Source organism: Phascolarctos cinereus, unplaced genomic scaffold, assembly GCF_003287225.1.
Source record: "Phascolarctos cinereus isolate Bilbo 61053 unplaced genomic scaffold, phaCin_HiC Scaffold_2;HRSCAF=192, whole genome shotgun sequence".
NCBI lineage: Eukaryota > Metazoa > Chordata > Mammalia > Diprotodontia > Phascolarctidae > Phascolarctos > Phascolarctos cinereus.
Genome location: NW_027555625.1, coordinates 327,858,023 through 327,865,871, shown reverse-complemented (window position 1 = coordinate 327,865,871; position 7,849 = coordinate 327,858,023). Strand labels below are relative to the sequence as shown.

The 7,849-nt window shown below is 45.9% G+C and overlaps 1 long non-coding RNA gene across 1 annotated transcript; it reads left to right on the top strand.

Annotated features, from left to right (window-relative positions):
• Positions 1-279: 279 nt before the first annotated feature.
• On the top strand, positions 280-7,849 carry LOC144455932 (uncharacterized). Its single transcript, XR_013484810.1, has 2 exons — positions 280-554; positions 3,507-7,849. It is a non-coding gene; the product is annotated as an uncharacterized LOC144455932 (long non-coding RNA).

Below are 7,849 nucleotides of genomic sequence, written 5' to 3'. Positions count from 1 at the left end.
CCCTGGCCCATGCGCGGTCCTGGACTCCGGGGTTCAGCAGCGACCGGATCCGTACAGATGGATGGAGCCGGGGCGGGAGACTGGAGGACAGAGCAGGGGCCGGGACTGGGGCCGGGGCTGGGAGCTTGTTTTGGTCTCTCCAGCTGATCCCCGCAAAGTCCCGGACACTTTTACGCGCCAAATCCTTTTTGCCGCGAAAGGGGCACGAGCCGGGTAGCGGCGTTCCCATTGGCTGGCAGTTCCGAGATTGATACAGAGAAGCGCCGGCGCCGAGCCCTGCTATTGGTTACGGCGCGCCGGCCCCGGCCTGCGTGTCCGAAGGGGGCGTTCAGCACGTCACCCACAGCCAATCATCGCCAGGAAAATGCGCAGGCTTTGTCCGGAAGGCGCGCCGCTGGGAAGCCGCGGACTCGGAAGCTCAGGTCCTGCCCAGTTCTGCCCTGCCCAACCCCGCCCCGGGGAAACCAGCTGGTGCTGGAACCCTCCCACGAGACCCCCAACGTCCAGATATCACCTCACGCGTCCTTCAGTTCCGGGAAGCCCATCTCTGCAAGGTACACTTCCGAGATTTCCCCCCACCCCTTCACCCCACGCCTTCCCATTTCAACTCCACAAGCGTTGCAAAGCGTCTGCTCAGTTGAGCAAGTGTTTATTAAGCGCTTCTTGTATGCCTGGCAGGGGCAGCTAGGTGGTGCGGTGGATAGCTCTCGGGTCCTGGAGTCGGAAAGATCTGAGTTTAAATAAGAACACTTAGTAGCTGTGTGACCGTGGGCAAGTCACTTGACCCCTTTTGCTGTCGTTCAGCCGTTTGAGTCGTGACCCCATTTGGAGTTTTCTTGGCAAAGATACTGGAGTGGTTTGCCATTCCTTGTCCAGCTCATTTCACAGATGAAACTGGGGCTAACAGGGTTAAGTGATTTGCCCAGGGTCACACAGCTAGTAAGTGTCTGAAGCCAGATTTGAACTCAAGAAGGCCACCACTCTACTGAACCACCCAGCTGCCCCACGTAACCCCTTTTTGCCTCAGTTCCCCATCTGTAAAATAGGAACACACTGGAGAAGGAAATGGCAAACCACTCCATGGACAAAGTCATGGGTTCACAGTAGAGTTGCACACAACTAACCAGCAACATGTGCCAGGCATTGGACTAAGTGCTGAGGAAGCAAAGAAAGGCAGAAACAGTAGCTGCCCTCAAGGAGGTTACATTCTGATGGGGGAGACTACATGAAAAGAACTATATGTACAAGATAGATATTTCCAATACATGGCAAGGGTAGTTGGTGGAAGGGAGAGGCGGCAGAAGGACCAGGAAATGCCTGCTGCAGAAGGTGGGATTTGAGCCCAGTCTTAAAAAGGAACCAGAGATGGCAGGAGCTAGCGGCCAGGAGAGAAGACTATCCAGGCATGGGGGACAGCCATGGAAAACACATGGAATGCAGAGATTCATATGAACTCTGTAGGAGTTTCTCCCATAGACCTTTCAGTTCAGAGACACTGACAGCTGAACCCAAAGACAGTACCCTCCTCCCCAGGCTTGTCAGCTGAGAGAGGCCCTCCCATTCCCCAAACCCAGGGACTCAGTCCAGAGACACCCTCCCCCAAATATCCACAGAACCCTCAGCCCGGAGACATTCCCCAGAAAAAGCTCAAACTTGGGGACCCAAAGACTCCCTCATGCCAGAAACTGGAATCACAGACCATCGGCAAACCACATATGGACCCCCCAGTACAGAACCTCCAGGCCCAGCTCTCTATCCACTGTGCCACCAGCTGCCTCTGTCATTTTAGAGGTGACCTAGCAACATCTCTCTAGTTGGGGAACAGGCAATCAAGAATATTGAAGGCAGGTCTCTGCCCGGGAAGCAGGAAAAGCCAGAGGACTAAGAAAGGCAGGGGGACATCAACTTTGTCTTTCACTCAGGACAGAGGTTGGTACACGGCATACACTTAACAGATATTTGTGAATGAATGAATGAATGAATGAATGAATGAATGAATGAATGTCATGAAGCAGATGTAGCAATTGCAAAGTTCCTTCTTGAAGAAGGCAGTGCTGGGCTCAGAACAAGAAGACTGGGTGAATCAGTTCTAAGAAGGAAATCATCCTTCCAGGAGTCAGGGAAGGAGATTAGGGTAGGGTGCCCTCTGGGCTCTCTCCCACAGCTCAGCCAGGCCCAGGCTGGTTGAGTCTCCAAGCAGGAGGTGAGAGACTGGATGCTCCAGTTCCAAATCTGGATGCCCTGGGAACACACTGTTATGCGAACCAGAAAGTTACAATTCCCTGAAGAAGAGTGGGGATCTTATGTAGGTTATTACTGGGAGCAAAGAGATAGAGGAAGTCTTAGCTCTGAGGCAACCTTGCAGTCTCCACAGGCCTTTTCATATTCATTGGAGCTATTCAAGCCTGTAGCCTCTTCATCACTGAAAGTGCTTCTTTAATCTCATTCAGTCAGTCCAATACACATTTATTTAGAGCCTACTGTATGCATAGCAGGTGCTAGGCCCAGGGGATACAAAGAAAGACAAAAGCCTCATCCCTGCTGTCTAGAAGTTCACTATCCAATGGGGGGGCCCATTAAAACAATACAAAGAATATGCATATAAGATAAATAGATAATCAACAGAGAGAGTTACTAGCATTAAGGGGACCGAGGAAAGTTTCCTTGTAGAAGATGGGATTTTAGCTGGGACTTTGCCCCTTCAGATTTCAGAAAAGGCATGCCCCTGTAATGGCACCATTTCCATTCCTTGGGTTGGTTTCCCCTGTGGGCTTGGGGTTGAACCTTCCCTCGATTCTAGGGCAGCCCATGAATGGTCTGGTCTACCACATAGACTGCTGACGACTTCCAGGATGGAAACAGTCCTTTCCTCTGAACCACATACCATGGATGTCCTGTCCCCAGCCCCAAGGAGAAGAGCAGACTGGAAAAGAGACAAGCCTAACTGGAATCCTTAGAGTGATTCACTTTACAGATGAAGTGAAAAAGGTCCAGAAAGTAGATGGGACTGGCCCAAGGCAGCACAGAAGCTCAGTGGCAGATAGCAGCTTAAATACTATTAATATTTACTTGAAAGATGTAATATCCAGAAGTCTTAGCCCTTTTGAGGACTCTTGCTCTAGGGCTCGTGGCCTGAGAGCTGCTGCTAAGATTTCCTATGATGTCAGTAATCATACTCATGCTTGAGTTTATGTGAACTGAACTTGGGCTAGAGATGCTTGTCATCCATCACCTCACAGATTCTGGCTGACATAGCTTGAGGCACATGAGGCAATCCTAATACTGCCCTTTTAAAAATTTATTTATCTATATTATCTATATATATTATTTAATATTATGTTATTATTTAATTATTGAAGACTAGGGCCAACCCAAAGCAAAACCTAAAGTGGGCAAAGTTGGTCTTTCTGTGTTCCGCATCTGCTCTGCCCATGTATTCAGGTGCCTCCTGGGTGCACCCAGAGCCTGACTCTGGACCAAGACACAGGTCCTGTTTTCCACACCAGGTTTTCTGGCCCAACTCTGAGCACCTGTTCCAGCTTCAAGAGGGTCCTGACTCATCCCTACTCCTGATATCTCGACCTCATACAGGCAACTCTAATAAGAAGGCAGAGAACCTAAGAGAAGAAAACATCCCATATTGTCCAGCCATCTCCAATGTTTGGTTCCTAAATCTTGCTTACTGGGTCTGTTACAACTTTTTAAATTTTTATTTTATTATTTTAATTTCTGGCATTAGGTTCTGGCCTCACTAATAGACTGTAAGCTCCTTGGGGGCAGGGACTGTTTCCATTTTGGCATTTGTATGTCCAGTGCCAAAAAAAAAAAAAAAGAAAATAGAAAATGAGCATCACACAGAGGTGCATGATGGATAGCTGTGAACGAGCAGCGCTAGAACTCTGATGGCACCGGCTCTAATCAGAGCTCATTGTTAAATTTTCATTGTGAGTATGTACATTTCAGAACTGTGATTGCTACAGATCTGGACTCGATTTATAGTTTTGTTGATTGTCTAGACTTAAGAAAATGTTAACAATGTAGATTCAGAATAATGCAGTTAATAATGCAGAAATACATATATATTCTCTCTTATAAAACATTTACCAGTAAATCCCAGTATGCAGTGAAGAACTGGAAAGAAGAGAAGTAAAGATGTGGTCAGGGGATTATATGATAGGAAGAGAAGATAGGCTGGTTATGTGGTGAGGATGAGGGATGACCAGCAGATGGTAAGTATTCTATTGGTGTCCTCATGATATCAGAAGAAATTGAGGAAGGTCTCCAGCATGTGAAGGCGTGAATATGTTTTTGCCCTTCTCTGTAACCCCAGCAATTAGTACACGTTGTTTAGTCATTTTTCAGAGGTGTCTGATTCTTCCCTTTTGGGGTTTTCTTGGCAAAGATCCCGGGACAGTTTGCCATTTCCTTGTCTAGCTCATTTGACAGATGAGTTAACTGAGGCCAATAGGGTTAAGTAACTCGGCCAGGGTCACACTACTAGTAAGTGTCTGAGGCCAGATTTGAACTCAGGAAGAAGAGTTTTCTTGACTCCAGGCCCAGCGGTCTATCCGGTCTATCCGCTGTACCACTTAGCTGCCCTGATTAGCACATAGTAAGTGCTTAGTAAAGCTTGTTAACCTTCCAATTGACTCGCCCTTTGTGGATCTTATGAGAGGACATGGATAATAATGGCACATGATGGGCAAGCATGGATAAACTGTGGTCTATGTGATTGGAAGAAACATACAAAATCAGTGAGATCATGGATCCATTTGAACATTTCCAGTATCTAACACATGCTCATTGAATTTAAGTCGACTTGAATCAGTCCCTTAGGCTGCTTTGAGCTTTCGTCTAATAGAAGGGGATCTTATAAACTGGAGAGCGCTTGGAGGCTGGAGTTGGTAAGGGGGATAGATTGGGGCCAAAGGCTTTTCTCCACATGCCTCAAGTCATACCACATGGGCCTTCTCTACCCATGTACAGGACTAGCTCTACTGAAAACAATCTTTTCTCTCTGTTCTTCCAGTAGGTATGGTAAGAGCACCTGCTGGTGCTGGGCACACCAAGTCTGTTATGCTGCCTTCTCAAGCATAACAGCATGATATCTCAGCTGACTTCCTTCATCCCTCCTGCCCACTTCTCCCATTAGTGAGTTCTTACTGGAGCCACCATTTTGAAGAAAGATCCAAGCTGGCCATGTATCCTTCATTGCTCTCTTGTCTTTGCTTCTGCCTCTGCAAACTTTACTAACCAGTCTCCAGCCCTCCCTACCCTACCTTCCACAGCGCTTTGTCAGCCCCCTTTTATGTGTTGTCTTTTGAAGTTAGAATGTAAGCTCCTTGAAGGCAGGGTTGTCTTTCTTTTCTTTTGCATGTGTCTGTATAGCTAGTGTTTAGCACAATGCCTGGCACATTGTAAGGGTTTAATAAATGCTTATTGCTTGCCTGCCTATAATTTCCACCCACCTACTAAAAAATCCTCAGCCCTTACCCCATCTGTTATCAGTCTTTCACCATCTCCAGTTGTCCTCGCTCTCCTCTTCCACCTATCCAGCCTGTGCTTCTAAGACACTGTTGTTGTTGTTGCTGTTTTACCACATTGCTCCCCAAATGGGAGCCTTGGGAACATTTTTTTCTCTATCAAAAGGCCCTGGGGAAAAAAGTTAAGTCAAGTTTTTCTCCCCACTGGAGGACCCTGCACTAGATGACATTCAACTAGAGAAGAAAAGCAGGTGACCCGAGTAACCAAAAGCCACAATTTTATGGATCTATGTGACGGGATGGGGATGGGGGTTCTTGGAGAATACTGAGTTTCAGTTCTGCCGCTGTGTGACCTCCAGCAAGTCATGACCTCTCTGAACCTGTTTCTACTTCTGTATAAAGGAATGATAATCCCTCCTCTGCCTTCTTCTCAAGGTTTTATGAAAATTAAATGAAATGATGGATGTGAAAATGTATGGAAGCATAGGATTGAGAGCTAAAAGGGGCTTCTCATTTTATAGATCAGAAAAGTGAAGATGCCCAAGGTTAAGTGATTTCTCTGTTACTGTACAAATGTGAGCTATATTATGAAAAAAGTCAGCATTCATCTGCTTTTTAAAAATTAACTCAAAAATAGTATATGTTTTCTTCAATAAATGCAACAGTTAAGATATATATACATATATCTTAACTGTTATATATATCTTAAATATAGATAGATGGATGAATGGATGGATGGATAGATAGACAGACAGACAGACAGACAGACAGACAGGCAGACAGACAGACAGATAGATAGATAGATATAGATAGATAGAGGTTCCATTAGGGTAGGAAGAAAGGAGAGGGGGGTGGATGTGTGTGGGGAGAGGGCTGCAGTTGCCTTTCACACAACAAAGGGTCTCTCTCTCCTCACAATGAGGAAGAAATGGTAGAAAGGCAACCCCTTTCTCCCCAGTACTCAATGGGGTATGGAGTATATCTCTCAAGAGGGTAGGGCCAAATAGAATGAATAGCAGATTTGAGGTATAAAAAATTCATGTACTCAGATAATAATGATATATAGCACTTTAATGCAAAGCATTGTTTATAAGTGTAACTCAGGCTCCCTGAAAATGCCCAGTTTTGACATGGAGCTTGAAGCTTCCCTACCACGAGAGTAAGAATAGCTGTCTTTGATTGGCTTCTTGCGTCTTTAAAACCGGAGATCCATTCACACTCAGTTCTGCCATCTTCGTCCATTGTGCAATGGGATCTTTGTAAACAGATGTTTGGCTCCAACTGGGGTCTTCTTCCTCCACTCAGGATGTTGTGAAAGATCCTGGGTAGTGGGGGAAGTAGAACACTTGGGAGAGCTAGAAGTGGGGGCTTAGGGAGGCAGGCATGGAAGGGAAGAAAGGAAAACCCCCAACATGCCCCCCACCTCATCACCTGGCCTCTTTGAACCCCCATCAATCCCAAACCACTTGCTCAGAGAAAAGCCTAGTTGGAGATGATCTTGGCCCACTGCCTCAGTGGAAATAGATCCAGCAGTGGGAATGGGGATCCCCAGAGCACCTCATGGAAGAGGCCACCCCAAAAGTCTCCTGTTCCCAGTCTTGGAGCCTATGTGCCTCTCATGGATTGATGTTGGTGACCAGATCCTGTGGTGGAGGTTCCTTGTGCTATGGCTTCCCCTGAGACTGAATTTGAGTATTGTACTCCTAACCTCATTTCCCCTTAAGTCCTGTGGGGTTTTTATTGTGTGATTTTTATTTTATTGCATGATTTATTGGTGATTTTTTTAGACTAATAGGATTTAGTCCTGTTAGACTAGAATTGCATGTGCTTAAGGAGCGTAATAACAACAGTGTCTTCAGAAGGTGACCCTTGCAACACAGGTGGGATAGTAATGGAAAACCGTCCAGAAACGGTCCCCAAGGCTCCCATTTGGGGAGCAAAGTGGTCAAATAGCAACAATGACATAAGGGATTAACTTCTGCCCTCAATAAGGTGACAAGTAGGAGCCCATCTAAAGAATGGTAAGCAACTCAAAAACCATGCCACTTGAGGACTGGTTGAAAAAATGAAAGATTTTTAGCCTAGAGAAGAGACAATTTTCCTGGGCACCAGGGCAGGGTAGGGAGTGGGTGGAGGAGATCATCATTATTTTCAAATATCTGAAGGGGAATCATGTGGAAAAAGGAATGGATAGATATTCTTTGTGGAGAGGAAAAAGACCAAAGGATGAATGAATAAGTATTTGTCAGGCTCTTACAATGTGCCAAATATTGCGTTAGGAATGTAATGGAAAATTACTGTGCTATAAGAAATGACCAATATGATGAAAAAAAAAGAAGCACGATTAAAAGATTAATGTGAACTGA